Source organism: Lytechinus variegatus, chromosome 5 (genome assembly GCF_018143015.1).
Source record: "Lytechinus variegatus isolate NC3 chromosome 5, Lvar_3.0, whole genome shotgun sequence".
NCBI classification, from domain to species: domain Eukaryota; kingdom Metazoa; phylum Echinodermata; class Echinoidea; order Temnopleuroida; family Toxopneustidae; genus Lytechinus; species Lytechinus variegatus.
Window position 1 is genome coordinate 10,576,998 of NC_054744.1, and position 17,021 is coordinate 10,594,018.

A 17,021-nucleotide genomic window follows, 5' to 3' on the forward strand; every position below is an offset into this window, starting at 1 on the left:
CAGGAAGGTTCGATAATTTCTAAAGTAGGATGATGAGCATCTCTATTTGTTAAAAGATAAAACATGTATTTGTCAACAGACAGTTCTCTTCTTAGTTGTAAAGGTCTTTCTCCACAATCAACCTGCAGTGCCTCCCATCTTGTTTCTACCTTTTTATACGTGATGTGGTGTTCGCCTTTACCGCCGGGGAATTGCGACAACTGTCTGAAACAAAACTCAATATTTGTGACTTCTGCCATCTTGCGGCGAATTCTTTCTCATTTGTTTACTATCCCTAACCCTACCTTTTCATGTGCACCATTTATTTCATTTTTCTCGAAAAATTACAATGACGTGCACACCAAAATTTATTATGATCCCTCAACTGATCGAACACACAACTCAATTTTGGAAGCTCGTGGTGTACTGTGTTGCAATATGGCAGCATAATATACCTACCTGAACAAAATAATAACTAATACATGAATCTATTTTCATTTTATATTTCAATAACAGAATAGCAAGTGAATTCGTATTCAAATAAAATTACAAAGAGATGTACTTGAAAAAAATATGTATCCCTGGAATATATTTATTAGAACAAGCATACCAACTAATTTATATGAATCCTACTTTCAAAATCATCAAACAACCGAAAGCGAAGCCTTATGGCTTGCGATTCCACGTTTGTTTTTATATATCAGAAATAATAAAAATAATAAAGACTGTGTGTACACACTGTTATGTCGATTTTATCAGTAATTTATTTCTTTTTTTTTATTTCAATAGGAAAGAGGGAGGAGGTCAAGAAACAAGATAAGGACAAGCAGTGACAGTGGCATGTGAAATACGCACTCTTCATGCGACTACAGGTAATTGTGCACAACTGCCCTGCGTGGGTGAAGGCACCAAAGGGGTGACGAATTACTACACTACGGAAATCGTAAACTAAAAGCTTTTATTTTTTTAAGACTAGCCAAAGGTGTATTGGGTATGTTTTTCCCCAAGCTTTTTCCGCCGGATTTATGCTTATAGATACATGTAGATAGATAGATAGATAGATAAATGGTTTATTTGATAAAACTCATACATCATGGCGGCCAAGCCGAATTGTGATGCATTTACATATAAATCAAAATAAATCAATACATTAAAAATGGAATACATATCATTGAAATGAATAATAATAAGCGCAAGTATTGTTTAATAGAAATACCTAATAGTCTGATTGTTAGCAAGTAGACCGAACTTGTTTAGGGTTCATATTCTGGCGACAACTTGTTTAGGGGCAAAATGTGTAAAATGTGTAAATGAAGCCAGCAAAAAACCCTGTTTAGGGGGTTATTTTTGCACACAGAGAAAAACTCGTTTAGGGGGTGTTTTGAAATAATTTGGTCACTTACAGCAATACATTTGACATGCTTGGCATGCCTCCAACTAAGTTTCTCGTCCAAGAAAAGATAAAAAAGAAAGCAGAAAGAGAAATAATAGGGTGTAATATTAAAGTGTCATATTATTTTCTTATTTGCTTCTGATTTTGATATTTTATGGGGGGATTCTCCTCTTATTCATTACAACTCTTTGTTAGGGTGAATTTCCCTTTGGCAATGATCAAAGAAAAGAAACAGGCAATTTTATTGAACCATTGACGAAGACGATCACCATGGATCCAAGGAAGCGATGAATGTCCTTTGGTTGATCTTTAATGCACCGAGGCGGAAAACGAGCGAACAATGAGCGGGAGATTTTGAATAGCTGGTATGCACGTGGACGGAAAGCTGTTTTACGGCAACGCACCAACGTACAAATGGCAATACAACAAGAACGTTCTAGAGAAGGATCTTAAATTCTCAAATAAATGGATATTCTACAGATGTTTCCTTAAATTACTGCTTATTACCTTCTTCTTCTGTTGATTTCCTCCAGTCCTGGAGAACTGCGAAATCCAGTGGATACGTTGATTTCGATGAAGGATCTCGGCATAGACTTTCATTTGATGCTCACATACAGAAACTTTTGTTTCGAAAGCTAACAGGCTACCAGGTTTGGTAGGGAGGTCATTTTTTTCCTGGATGAAGATAATGTCTTGTCTTGTCTTTCCATTGGTAAGGAAGTCATTTTGTTTTCTGAATGAAGATAATATGCATTGTCTTTCCGTTAATGCACACAGTCACTATATTGATTATTATGGCATATGAACGTCAAGATTGACTTGACCTCGCGGAATTTTGCCGGGAACGGTAGGTGCAATAGACCAGTTCGTTGTTACTTCATGGGCAATTTTGGTCAAATGACCTTTCATTTCTTTCATCATGATAAGCAGATTTCAAAGCAAGATATTACGTAAGCTTGCCTTACATAGCAGGATGAAGAAATTGAATAGACCAGGTGACTAGAATAGCGCATCAATTAATAATCTATGAAGGTATTTGTTGCATTTCTACTTTGAATGCATATATAGCATGTTGTACAATGTACTTGACAAACTGTGAAATACCAGTCGTTCGTGGAAGCATTGTTGTTTTTTGTGGATGTAAATGAAAACGACCATTCAAAAGAATATATGAATAATTGAGACATCCAAGTTGGTGCTTATCTCATTACATTTTAAACCACCATGTCATTTTAGTACAAATGACCTTCCTCTGATCATGCGCAGAATCTTCAGATCATGCGCAGAGTGGAACTACGAACTGGCTTATTCTGCACCAGGGGCTGCGGCTGCGGGGGGGAGGGAGCTGGGGGCTTCAGCCCCCCACCCACTTTTTTTTTCCAAAACCGTGTACAAAAACGTAAAATGACCATAATTATGATTGTGAGCTTTTGCATGGTCCAGGACTGAACATTATGTAACCTTATGTATGAATATGAGGAAAGGATGGAAACTTCAGGAATTGACTTCAAACATTAGTTAGTATAATGGTAACCAATGAGGTGAGAAAAATAATAATCTAAATGTCCACACTGTCAAGAACCTATTAGGAACCTTTTTAAATGGCTCAAAGACATCATGACACGTGTTTACCATGGACCTATATTAGAGATATTAAGTTGTCCTCAGTTATAGTAACATCTGCTGTGTGCTGAAATAAGGTTTGCGATGTTTGAACAATTATTTTTGCTTAATTTCTCTTCTGTTGATCTAGTGGATAAATGCTTGATTTATGGTATTGCCATCAGATTCTACTACACACATTCACAACATGCCTTTGCCCCTTCAAAACTTGGTGTGTTGATTTTATTGAAATGACTCGGAGAAAAATAGCACAACACTAAAAAATATCAAAAGAAGTAAAGACATTATGAAATTCTAAAAATTTTGCTTAATCAAAAAGACAATCCTGGTCGGTATGCAAATGAGGGGACTGATGACACCACCCACTCACTATTTCCGTACCATGTGAAACATGAAATATTCTCATTTTCTAATTTTCATGTGAAAAAGGGATAAATTTTACCCTGAACATGTGGAATTACAATTGTTTTATAGTTCAGTCAAGTTGGTCCTTATTACCCTTATCTTTGTAGAAAAAATGAAATTGCCTATAACTCAAAAAAAATAAAAACAAATATGGAAACAGTAAGCCTGTTCACGATTGTAAACTGCGCACGAGCAGAAAAAGGGTCATTTGAGATAAACCATGAAAGTGGCTTTCAAATTCACTGACATAGGCATTTATGATTTGATGATTATTCATGTATTTCTTTCAAAATATTCATTTTATCACATCCAAGCTTAAGAGTAATAGATAGAGCGTTTGGAATCACTGGTATTTGACAGTAGTCTAATAGTCAAATGTGCCAAAGGCAGACAATAAAACAGATTTCCAAACTTTATCCCTGATGTACTATTCTAGTCACCTGGTATATACAATGCCTTTTGTTCTTAGAATTTGAATACTCTACCGGTAAAGCTTACGCAACATCTACATTTGAAATGATAGTGCTTATCCTAATGAGAAATCACAAACTGGCTTATCAGGACATCATTCTCTCATTTGCGTCACTGGGTTGTGCAGTTTTGTGAAAAATGAAGAAAACTTTTAAATATCAAAACTTAATTATGGTATTTATGTTGATGTCAAACTAATTGTAGGTTTTAGAAACGGACCGAGAAGGATTTAGCAAGTCGATTTAATAAAAAAAAATCAATTAAAATCAGATAAATAAAAAAAACTATGAGACCTTTTACTTTCGCTTTATTTCACAAAAACACAAAATTTAGCATATCCTCTTGGCATGCAAATGAGGGAACTTACTTCGTTACCCACTGACTCTTTAGTAGGCCTATTCTCTTGCATGAAAGTAGACCTTATCATGAATAACACGTTGAATTTAGCTAGTAAAATTGGTTTGAAGATAACTTTTACCTTTTTAACTTGTTTCCTTGCCCAAAACACTTCAAAGCGTGCATTGTGCCTCACCTCACGCCCCCACATACCGAGGCCATCGTGATGATATTTCCCTTACACTGAGCTGTGATTTACACGAAATGGCATAGGCTTGATTTTCATTTTGTTAATCATTGTCAAGCTTGGAAAAGGTGTGGAGAAACAAGTATTAAATAAAAAATGAAATGTAAACCCACTTTAAATGATAAAAAACTATGTGAAAAAATGCTGGAGATGTCTGATATAAACTTTTGTTCAGACTTAGTTATGCAGATCCAGCTGGCACAACAAGGGTAAAATGTTTGAATTTCAATTTTGGGGGCAAAATTGTTACAAAATGCTTGAATGTATCTATTTATTACAATTCATAAAAAGTACAATGGGAAATGTTTGAGAAATGTTACTCAGGGTAAGTTCGCCCTTTCACATTGAGACAGCGTGAAATCGAGCATTTCTGCGCAAACAGACTTCTGCGAGCTTTACAAAGATGGACAGTGCTCACTCAAGTGTAACATTCTGTCAAAACTTTTACTTTCATTGGATAGATGAGTTCCAAATCCAAGAATATATGCGAAAAAAAAATACCCACATGTTGTATATTTTACAATTCCCGGGGCTTTTTCAAAGTGTAAACTTTTTTTTATATACGAAATATATGATGAATATAGGACCGGTTTCCATACATAATAATAATAAACATAAAGGCTTAACATGGATTAAACGAAATATCACTGTTCTGGGTAGAATTGCGGTTGTGAAGTCAGTATTACTGCCACAATTTAATCATTTTTTATGTCAATTCCATCTCTTTCTACTAAGTTAGTGAAAGTCCTAAAAGTAAATTTCTTTAATTTCATATGGAAGAACAAGCCAGACAAGATAAGTAGAAAACTGGTTGTTGGTGCTTATGAAGAAGGGGGTCTTAAGATGCCTGACATTGATTTTTTAATATGTCATTAAAGCTTAACATGGATTCGGAGAGTGATTTTAGGAAAATGTGAGGACGTCTTTCATCATTCTGATGAAGTCATTTTTAACTTAACTTTTTGTATTAGAATTTGGGGATGAATATATTCTGTCATTATCTCATGAAGTTGTTGTAATGCATTTTGGAAAGACGTATTTTATGCTATGTTTTTTGTGAATTCAAGCGGGGGAAAATAATCGGCTTACTTATCCTTTGTGGAGGAACAGTGCTATTCAAATAGGGAATAAGTCTGTATTTTTTCAATCGTGGTATAAAATGGTTTAGATTTATCAACGACTAATTGATTGATGACAAAGGAAATTTACTTACTCATGATGAGTGTGAACAAAAGTTTTGTTTTAAAGTAAATTATTCGTCGCATTTTTCTATAAGACAATAAAGTGTCGATATCGAGTAAATGTGGAAACTTGTGAAAAAATAAAGAGAATCCTTTGATACTTTCACATGTTAAAATGTTAGTTCATGACCGTAGAGGATGTCAATATAACTATAAAACTTTGCTTGGAAAAACAAAAGTGTTCCTTTAATATGTACAAAATGGGATGGATATTTAGATGTCCTTCCTGATAATATAAAAAATGAAAATACCATATCATGATATTTCGTTTTACATCAGTTAATGGTTTAAGATATTTTCAGTATAAGATATCGAATCGAATATTATTTCTGAAAAAAAACATAAAAGATGAAGATTGTTTAAATGAAAACCTGTTCATTTTGTAATAGGGGTTGGAAGATATTGTACACTTTTTTATGAATGTAAATTTAGTAAAGAAATTTGGAAGAAAACGGGCACACGTTAAGTTGAATCATGTGACCGAGTAATAATTGTGAAGCGCTTTGAACAGTCGTAGATTGATAAAGCGCTTTGAACAGTCGTAGATTGATAAAGCGCTATACAGTGCGTCTCAGAAAAAACGAAACCGAGATTAAGCGATGATTTATCAAAACTTAGCACAAATACAATAGACAAATGACATACCATTGTAGAGCTTTGTCTTCTCTTTCATCTGAAATTACTTAGATTATTTCTCATTCACGCAAGAGTGAGCAAAAACAATTTGAAGAGGGGATACCAAAAAGTCATTTGGCGGACTGTATCTGGGTTTCAAAAAGAAAACCACATTGTTAAAAAGTTCAATATCTTCTCTTTAATTTGATACCTCAATTATAGAAAATGGTCAAGAAATAACAAAGTCATGGTTATTTGAGAGAAGGCTTGAAGTTCAATAATTTCATAAAATGAAGAGGTTTTACAGGATAGCCTCCAGAGCTAGACTCACTCGACACTCCGTTTTGTTGACGATCAGCCATGCATTAAGTCTTTTGTTTACCATGCGATGGCTCCTGTGGGAAACCGGTGAAAACGCGTTTATTGAAGGAAATTATGGAAATACAAGCATTGGTTCGAGGGAACATGACATTTTTACTTCTTGACCATTTTTTGTGATTAAGGTATCAAATAAAAGAGCAGATATTAGACCTTTTAGGCATGTGATTTTCTTTTTGAAATTCAGATTCCCCCCCCCCCCGCCCGCCAAATGAGTTTTTGGTATCCTTTCTTCAAATTGTTTTTGCTCACTCATGCGTGAATGAGGAATAATTTAAGATGAAAGAGGAGATTCTAAGCTTTACATTGGTAGGTCATTTGTCTATTGATGTTGCATTTTGCTGAACTTCACCAAATTAAAGATAAATTCCAGTATTGGTATTGATCTCAAAATGAATTTTTACAGAATCTAATATAATGACCAGTGGCGTAACTACGGGGGGCATGGGGGGCACGTGCCCCCCCCCCCCAATCGGCTGACCAAAAAAAAAAAAACGGGGAAAAGGAGAAAAAGAGGGTGAAAGGGAAAGAAACGTAGTGGAAAAGAAGACATTATTGTTCATTATAATGTTATATTATATCATAATTATGTTATATTACATAATAAACAATTCTTTTCATAACTTTATGAAACATAATTTGCATAGGGCCTATGTCTTCATTGTTCCTGGTGCTCGCATTGTCTGTTTACCGAGATATATAATCCTGTTATACTATAAAACCTCCCGTTTTCAAGTCAATATACAACAAACTGCCAAATGTATTTCCTCGCACTTCGAGTTATTATTGTTTTATGTACAATAGTGTGCTTCTTTTTCATGACTACTTAAAAGTGATGGCCCCATTTAAGGTCTTAATATAAATCATTTCCTGTCCGTGCTTACGTTCGCAGTAGTGGCATTGTGTAATATGTCTGCTCTCCATGAATTCGTAGAATCAGTCCTTAAAATGTCCCCTTTTCTGATCTGAATATCAAAAATTTTCAGCTCGCGCTTCGCACTCGCATCATTTGGTTAGTGAACTACGTATGGTCTTCGTGAATTCCTACAAATAAGCCTTAAAATGCCCCCCTTCAGGTCTGAATTTCCTAAATTTTCAGCTCGCGCTTCGCGCTCGCAAGATTTGATTAGTGAGATGGGTATGTTAATCATGATTACAAGTGCTTTATGTGCATGTTTAGATGTAATTCTAACAAAATAAGCAAGCGCTTATGGGCAATCGCATTAGATGACTATGGTGAGATGTGTATACTCTTAATGGATTCCTAAAATATAGTCCTTAAAATCTTCCTGTTTGGAGAGTCAATATTTAAAAAAATTTCAGCTCGCGCTTCGCGCTCGCATTATTTAGCGAGACAGGTAGGTATCATGGTTACAAAAGACTGATTATAATGTCCCTATTTAGGTCTGAATATCCGTTTAATGGCCCTGTCCTTAAAATGTCTCTGTTAGGTCAGTATACCTGGCAACTGGGCGCGCTTCGCGCGCTCACGAAGTGACTCAAAATTTTTGCTGGTGCCCCCCCCCCAATGCCGTGACCCACGGTACGCCACTGATAATGACCACCCAAGTGTCTGTTTGTATGAATAAAAAATATGTGCCAAAGGATTCTGGAAGAAATTGTGTAATTGCTGAGAAATCAGCAAAATGAGCGCGGATTCGGTCACTTCCGTCGGATCTTTATTCCAGCAATAATAATACACTGTCCCACGTGTGCCTATCTGTGTTGGTGATCTTCAGTGTGAACGTTTTTCAGCGTAGATTTCAACATTTCACAAAGTTCAGTTTATGTAACTGTACCAGATCTAGATCCTCGAAGATATTCTGACAATTAAGCCTGGTTTGCACAGACTTTCTCATGAAATCAGCGTTTACTGCAACTACTGGAATTTCTCTTTAAAGTTACTAACTTCGCTCGCTTGACAAATTATGAACATTGTAAAAACACTGTTTATAAAAATTAAAGCCTGTCACTTTAACAAATACTATTGTTCAAACTATTAATCAAGTTGTTCAAACTTTCAAAACAATGTTTAAACTTTTAAGGAAGTTTCACAAGAGTGTGTTTATTTCTTTCCTACTCGTTTATATGAAGAATATATATTTGAAAGTACAATCGAAACATGCATTCCAAATAAATTGTGCAAATCTACCGGTTGCTTTTGCAACCCATATTTGTCGCATTAGCGAAAAGGCTGAAGCAATAAATTATATATATATTTTTTTGTCAAGGGAATCTCTGAAGCAGCTGTTGTTCCAAGTACAACCAGGCTGTATAGCTGTAGAATCTGTTACACCTGTAGATGTCCATACCTATCAAAGATTGGTCTTTATATATTCATCAGAGGATACACAGTAGACGATCTCACCATCCTCGACATCGAGGCGTCATCCATCAGGTAAGGAAATGATATCAATAATAATGATGATGATGATGATGATGATGATGATGATGGTGATTATGATGGTGATGGTGTTGATTATAATGATGGTGATGATGTTGATGATAATGATGATGGTGATGATGGTGATGATGTTAATTATAATGATGGCGATGATGTTGATGATAATAATGATGGTGCTTTATTCATTTATTTACTTATTTATTTTTTTATTGAAATATATTTATTCAGGAAAAACACAAGATCAGTATAAAAACACTGTTTTACATCAAGGTCCTGAAAAGGTTAAAAAGTTACATCATGATGTTGATGATAATGATGATGGTGATGATGATGATGATGGTGATGATGATAATGATGAGGATGAGGAGGATGATGAGGATGATGATGGTAATGCTGGTGATGATGGTGAGGAGGAGGAAGATGATGATATTGATGATGACGATGATGATAATATGAAGTTAATGATGAGGAGGAGGAGGATGATAACGGTAGAACAGGATCCCATTTCATATTTTTTTTCAAATAACCATGGTTTCTTTGCCAGTATTGCAATTACCATGAAAGACTTTATTGTGATTGGCTGCTGATCGGATGAGCCCTGTTACCATGGTAGTTGCAATATAATAAAAAAAAGGTTAGCATAATAAAAGGTCAGATCATGCAGTATACTTTTGGAAACTTTTTAAAGATTATTCAATGCAGGGGCGGATCCAGGATTTTCCAAAGGGGGTAATTTTTTAGAGGAAAATTTTGACAAGCCCATACCCCCCAAAAACAAAAAAATTTTAAACGACAAATAAAGAATATTTCGTATCCCCCAAAAAATTGACAAGCAAAAAAAAAACTCTTCAATTTCAAAAGAGATGTGGCACATCTTTTTCATGGCATTTTTACATTACAAATGTTGAATTTTACTTCTTAAATGGGGAGGTGGGCACGTGCCCCCTGTGCACCCCCCCCCCCCTGGATCCGCGCCAGATTCAATGTTGATCAAGGGGTCCGAACAAGCATGACTACAGAATGGTTCATTTTGTTGGCATTGTTTACATGAGAGGAGCTTAATCAAAGGTTGCAGTGATGTTTACACTGAAGCTGTAACGGATAAGTCCACATCTAAGGTAGATCCAAAATTTACAATTCAAGAATAATTGAAAACATATTCCTCAAACTCTGTGAATCTTGAATTGCTATCATAATTTTGATTTGTTGATTGGGTTTTATGTTGTTCTGGCTGTATTATGCTGCATTGCATTGAAAAATTGGTGAATTATTTCATTAATGACGACTTTAAACGTTAAACCATTCCTGGTAACGGAGTGACATGAGAAATATCCACTCATAAAATATCATAGAATTAACTTATGTTTAAGAATTTTTGTTTGATATGATGTAAAATGATAACCTTCAAATTATCCAAAAGAAAATTTCACAAAACAAGCAATACTTTTCTGTTTAATTGAAATTAAGTAATATATATATATATATATGTAGTCCCATGTATAGAATTTCTTGTATGGTTCCGATTCTCCTATGAGGAGATGCGTAAGAAAAAAAATTGTGGCTAATTATGCTCCCCTTTTGTATTTAGGAAATTCCATATGAGTTTTGATAGAAATTTGATCCAGATTTGAAATAGAGCCAATACAATTTTTGGAAAATGTCCACTTTTGCTTGGAATTGCCCTTAACCAGACCAAGATGCGGCGAAAAAGTAATGATCTTCACAAAATCACATTTCCTTTATGTATGACCTATAGCTGCGGAGTCATGCGGAATCATTTGTCTACACCATTGCACGAGATGTTCAATCAAAGTGCATGCCTTACATACTTTCTGCTGGCGGCTTTTAACCTTGTTCAAAGAGATTTTATTTGCTGTTACTCCATCTCATTTGAAACCTCCTTGGTATTATGTACACGGTTATATACCCTGTATACATAACCCTTGGTGTGGGGTGTCTCTAAAATTGTGAATTTTCAGGTCAATTGCTTTCATCCCCCAGCTGCTCGGACCGGATTTACGCCAGCGAAAAAGTGAAAATTAGACTTAGCCAATTTGTCGAAGTAGAGGGTAAATCATTATGCTGCCTGACTAATAATAGTTTTCTTTCTTTTTTTCAAAGAAAATTAAGAAGCAGTAGTTCCAAGTACAACCACGCTGTAGCTTAGGAGATCTGCTGTACAGTTCTGGAGACGTTCCTAACTGTCCCAGATTTATCTTTATAGTATTCGTTAGAGGGCACAGTCACACGAGACGATCTCATCATCCTCGACATCGAGGCGTCATTCATTAGGTAAGGAAGTAATGTAAAAATTGACATGATAATAATGATAATAACGATAATGAAGAGGATGATGAAGAGGATGATGAGGATGATGGTGATGAGTATGATGATGAAGATGGTGATGGTGAGGATGATTAAGATGATGATGACGATGATGTTGATGGTGGTGGTACTGGTGATGATGACGATGATATTGATCATAGTGATGATGATAATGATAGTGATGATCATTTAAAGTTTACGTTGAGGATGATGATGAGGAAGATGATTTGGATGATGATAGAATAGAAATCCGTTTCAGAATCAGTCAAGCAACCATGGTTTATTTGCCATTATTGTAATGACCATTGAAGACTTTATTGTGATTGGCTGCTGATATGGCTAGCCCTGTTACCATGGTAGTTGCATTATAATAAAAAATAACATAATGAAAGGTTACCATTTAATTTTGATGCGAGGTGATACAGTATATTTTTGGAAACTTTATGAAGATTATTCAATGTTGATCAAGGGTCCGAACAAGCAAGACTACAGAATGGTTGATTTTGCTGGCATTGTTTTCACGAGAGGGAGCTTAATCAAAGGTTGCAGTGATGTTTACACTGAAGCTGCACGTACAAGTCCACATCTAAGGTAGATCCAAAATTTACAATTCAAGAATAATTGAAACAATTTTCTAGCCTGTTCTCAAATATTTTGGTGCTTTTCGGCATTACTTAACAAATAGCTAACCACTACTAATTGTAATATTGAGCTTAAGTTCATTAAGCTGGTTTCCTGAAAATTCCCTTTAGGCATTAAGTTGAATACGCTTAAATAAACATGTTCTTCAGAATGGATAATCTGCCATACATCATGTTACTCTTTATGGAACGGGCTCTGAAAGTTTTGTTACTTTGCCCGTTGTTGGGCATGTTTGATGACATATAAGACAAACAAAACATGTATGTCTAATAATGTTTTCTGTTTTTTTTCCATCAGCGCAAGAATTGACCTGATGTTGACAAAGAATTATACCTCGTTGATTACGATCGTTGGCTGCCTATAATGCTTCAGAGCCAACGACTGGATGGAAGTTGTAAAGGCCCCGGGTTACACATCACTATCCATGCGGCCTTGACAGCGAATAATGGAACAGATTTTCATCAGGAGGAGATGGCGGTTCAGGTGGATAGGAGAATGTTGCTTGGAAAGCATTCGCATGAGTGTTATTTCGGTGAGGTGAGATCTGACGACATTGTTGACCGCCAGATTTGATTTTCTTCTTGAGAGGATCCAGTTTTACCATGAGAACGATGTGGATAATGATGGACATCGATCGACGAATCTACCTTTCCGATACAGGGTTAGATGGTTTAAAAGTTTGTCACCCGATGCTGTACGTCTTTAAATGCACAAGCAAAATCTTCGCTTTATGCACACGCGTCTTAGCCATAGATCAATCGTCAAGCAAAATGCTACCAGGCAGTTAGCAATTGCTTGAGCTTACTAGCAAAAGCATTTGTTGCTCATTGTTATGTATACGGAATCAAAAGCCTATAGCAAAAGCAATGGCTACATTTTCAGTATATACCTATGTATACACTGCCCGTCATGAACGCATGATCATTATATATGGCTGGAAAGAATATCTTCTCAAAAATTATTTGCTATCACATCTACGTGCTATGTCTTCACGTTTGGATAATCAATAGGTATATTATTTGCATTGATGTTAATTTTGATTTGCACCAAAGTAAGGCATGACTGCAACGAATGAATCCAGATGCCAGTGATCGATGTAATAATGATGAGTCAGGAAACATACTTGCAAGTCCATTTTTAATGAAATTGACTGGAGCATTGATACTAAAAGTGGTTTGTAAGCAATTATAATGTCAATTATTGAAAAAATTTGAAATGGATGTTATTGCAACCCTTGTAGGATTATGACATCATTGACATCTGGGACCCGTCTTATAAAGAATTACGATTGATCCAATCAACCATAAGAATATGGAAATCCATCAATATCATATATTTTTCTTTAGGAAATTTGCACAATGTCCTGTGAAAACAAAAAGAAGCAAAATGAATTTTCAAGAAAACTATGAATGTATGAATATACATCATATATAGAAAATATTTTGAATAAACATGTATTTTAGATAATGACGTTGCTGGCTTTCCAAAGATTTGGTTGAATGGATCGATCGTTACTCTTTGTCAGACAGAGCCCAGGGGGCCGTTTCATAAAGCTGTCCGTAAGTTAGCGACTGAAATCACGACTGGTGATCCTTTCTTACCCGCTAAACCACCGCCAATGAATATACCGTTTACCACAAGAAAGGATCACCAATCGTTTTTAAAGTCGCTCTTAACTTACGAACAGCTTTATGAAACACATACGGCTACCAATATTCATTCATTGCAGTCATGCCCTTACTTTGGCGCAAATCAAAATGTACACGTACGCCCCATTATCTAGAGTCTCGCCTGCATAGTAAAAACAAGGCGCCACTTTTCTGACGGCTTGCCGACAACATTGAAAAGGGTTAATTTTTTAACTGTCTTCATGAATTGAAAAAATACATGGACGTGTTTCATGAAACTTCGATATATGGATGATAAGGTGTCATTTGGCATGAGCTTCAGCCTTCAGGTCAAATTGTCAAAGTTTACCATCAGCAGGGTCAATGAACTTTGACCATGTTAACAAGCCTTGTTAGATTTTGATTTTTCAAGATCATTTTGAAAGATTAAGTCTCCACTCCATAAAAATTAAGTACAATCTATAGATAGTGTAACATCATGTTAGTAGATCAAGGTAATTGGAGTTCAGTAAGCTGGAATCAATTTCAAAAACTGAACCAAAGTTTAAGATCCAAGATCAAGATGTTTAAAAATATACTACGGGCCGGATCTAATTATCATTGTCACAAAGTCAACACTATTGCTAAATGGAATTTCGTAATGCAGGCAAGAATTCCAGGGTCTTCCATTTGTTATGTAAACTTTTAAGAATTGTTATACCTCTGAGTGTTCTATTTTTTTATAATATCCAAGACTTTGTTGTGATTTTCCTTCTTTTTTGTTTGTTTATTATGATTAATTATCTATCCATTCATCCATCCATCCTTTTATTGAATCGTTAATTCATTTATACAACCATCCATTCATTCATTCACTCAAATATCCATCTATCCATTCATTCACTCAACTACCCACCCATCCAATCATTCATTCACTCAACTATCCATCCATTCATTCACTCACTCAACTATCCATCCATCCATTCATTCACTCAACTATCCATCCATCCATTCATTCACTCAACTATCCATCCATCCATTCATTCACTCAACTATCCACCCATCCAATCATTCATTCACTCAACTATCCATCCCTCCATCCAATCATTCATTCACTCAACTGTCCATCCATCCATTAATTCGCTCACTCAACTATCCATCCATCTATTCACTCAACTATCCATCCATCTATTCACTCAATTATCCATTCACTCAACTATCCATCCATCCACCCATTCACTCAACTATCCATCCATCTATTCACTCAACTATCCGTCCATCCATTCATTCACTCAACTATCTATTCACTCAACTATCCATCCATTCATTCATTCACTCAACTATCCATCCATCCATTCACTCAACTATCCATCCATCCAATCATTCACTCAACTATCCATCCATCTATCCATCCATTCATTCATTCACTCAACTATCCATCCATCCATTCATTCATTCACTCAACTATCCATCCATCCATTCACTCAACTAACCATCCATCCATTCATTCATTCACTAAACTATCCACCCATTCATCCACCCATCCATCGAATCTCATTCATAAATCCATTCATTCATATACTGTATGAATGGACATAGATTGTAATGTTTTATTTCTTTTCTGATAGTGATTATGTTAAGAATGGACAATGATTGCCTTCTTGGACTGATATTTTTGTGGTTTGGTTGTGTTTCCTTTTTTACATTGTTTTATGTAGACAATAATCATCTTCAGTTGCCTTGCAGTTTTTACATGATTATTTGTTCACAAATTAGGAGCAGAAGTGTAGAAAATTGTGTAGGCCATTTACCCCCTCCCCCCTTCTCGGATGCACATTCAGATACAAAATGAGACTCTGTGATAATGCAAACATTTTACTTTGACCGCTTTGTTACGGACATAAATATATGGACATTTTCCTGGAATTTGCTCTTAATGAATTCGTCCAATAAAGTTGCCTTCATTACTTGTTCCTCTGGTCTCATAATTACCAACTAATACTCACTTTAAGGTCGTCAGACATAAGTTCTACTCAGTAAATATGCATAGAATTTAGAAAGTAAAAATATTTCACTGTGTGATTTCCATCGTTTTGTAAATGAAATTTTGGCTACATTTTTGAAAATTTTTTTAGTCTGCCTGGACGATTTACACTGCATGTAAAAACACTGTTTAAAATTTTAAGCACGTTGTTTAAGCCCGTCACTTTAACAACTACTGTCAAACTTATTTAAACAAGTTGTTTAAAAAGTCTAAACAATATAAAAAAAAATTGTTGTTAGAATGACGGGCTTAAACTACGTGCTGTTTCTTTTACTGTGTATCATTAAATGAATTGTGTCACAACCATAGGAAGTGATCAAACGGGACGGGGGGATGCTAACTCCTCTTTGGTTTTCAAATTTTGTTCAGCATACCATGGGAGTGTGTCATCTCCCCCCCCCCCCCCCCCCCCCCCCTCCATGAAGTCGCTGCCTCTGGTTGCATCTCCTTTTGGCTCCTTGTCCTTGTGTAACGTTTCCATATAAAGTCTGTTCCTCGATTCCCCCCTCCCTCTTTCTTCTGTTGTCTCTCTCTCCCTCCCTCTCTTTTGCCTCTCTTCCCTTCTCTCATTTCTATCTCCCTCTTTCTGCTGATCTTCTTTGCACATGAGCAAGGAAGATGATGATCTGCCTCTGAAGGGACTTGCACACTTGGTTCTGCGACCATTTGATTACAGTATACTTTGCAAACGATATTAATTCTTGCGAATGGTTCAATGACTAATTGTGAAAGCCCCTTTATCTACCCAACGATTAAAAAACCTTTGAAAAAAGAGTGAACTTGGTGAAATGCATCTTCACATGATTTAACCCGATTTAAAAATCACTCGACTTAAGCAAAAGAATTAAACAAACTTTCAAATATGCTAAGATCCAAATAATCTTCTGATAGATGTTAGAAACATTTACTAAATTTGTCCAAATTACAAGTATAACGTTTGAGCACAGCCAAAGTGAAGTAATTTTTACTTTCTTTGTAAATTCCATAAATTCTTTATGTATTACATTTCTTTAATTAATGCATTGATGATTATTCATAGATATAAATTGAATGTGTACAAAATATAGAGCACATTGCATGAAAATACTGCTCATGTAATTTAAGAATACATCAAACTCAAAATGTATACAATAAAAATATTTTCACTCTGTAAAGTTCATTCTTCTAAGATATGAAGAAAAATATTTTTCAATGTTGAAATGACATTCTTGAAATTAATCTATAAGCTGAAAATGTTGTGAATTTGCATTTCACCAATCATTACTATTACGATTTGATTACCCACAAAATAACCATTTGAAAAATATCTGC

At 35.4% G+C, this 17,021-nt stretch overlaps 1 long non-coding RNA gene across 1 annotated transcript; it reads left to right on the forward strand.

Moving 5' to 3' along the window:
- Positions 1-2,031: 2,031 nt before the first annotated feature.
- Positions 2,032-13,326, forward strand: LOC121415271. The gene is made up of 4 exons (XR_005969979.1): positions 2,032-2,084; positions 8,920-9,086; positions 11,214-11,384; positions 12,357-13,326. It is a non-coding gene; the product is annotated as an uncharacterized LOC121415271 (long non-coding RNA).
- The last annotated feature ends 3,695 nt before the right edge of the window (positions 13,327-17,021 follow it).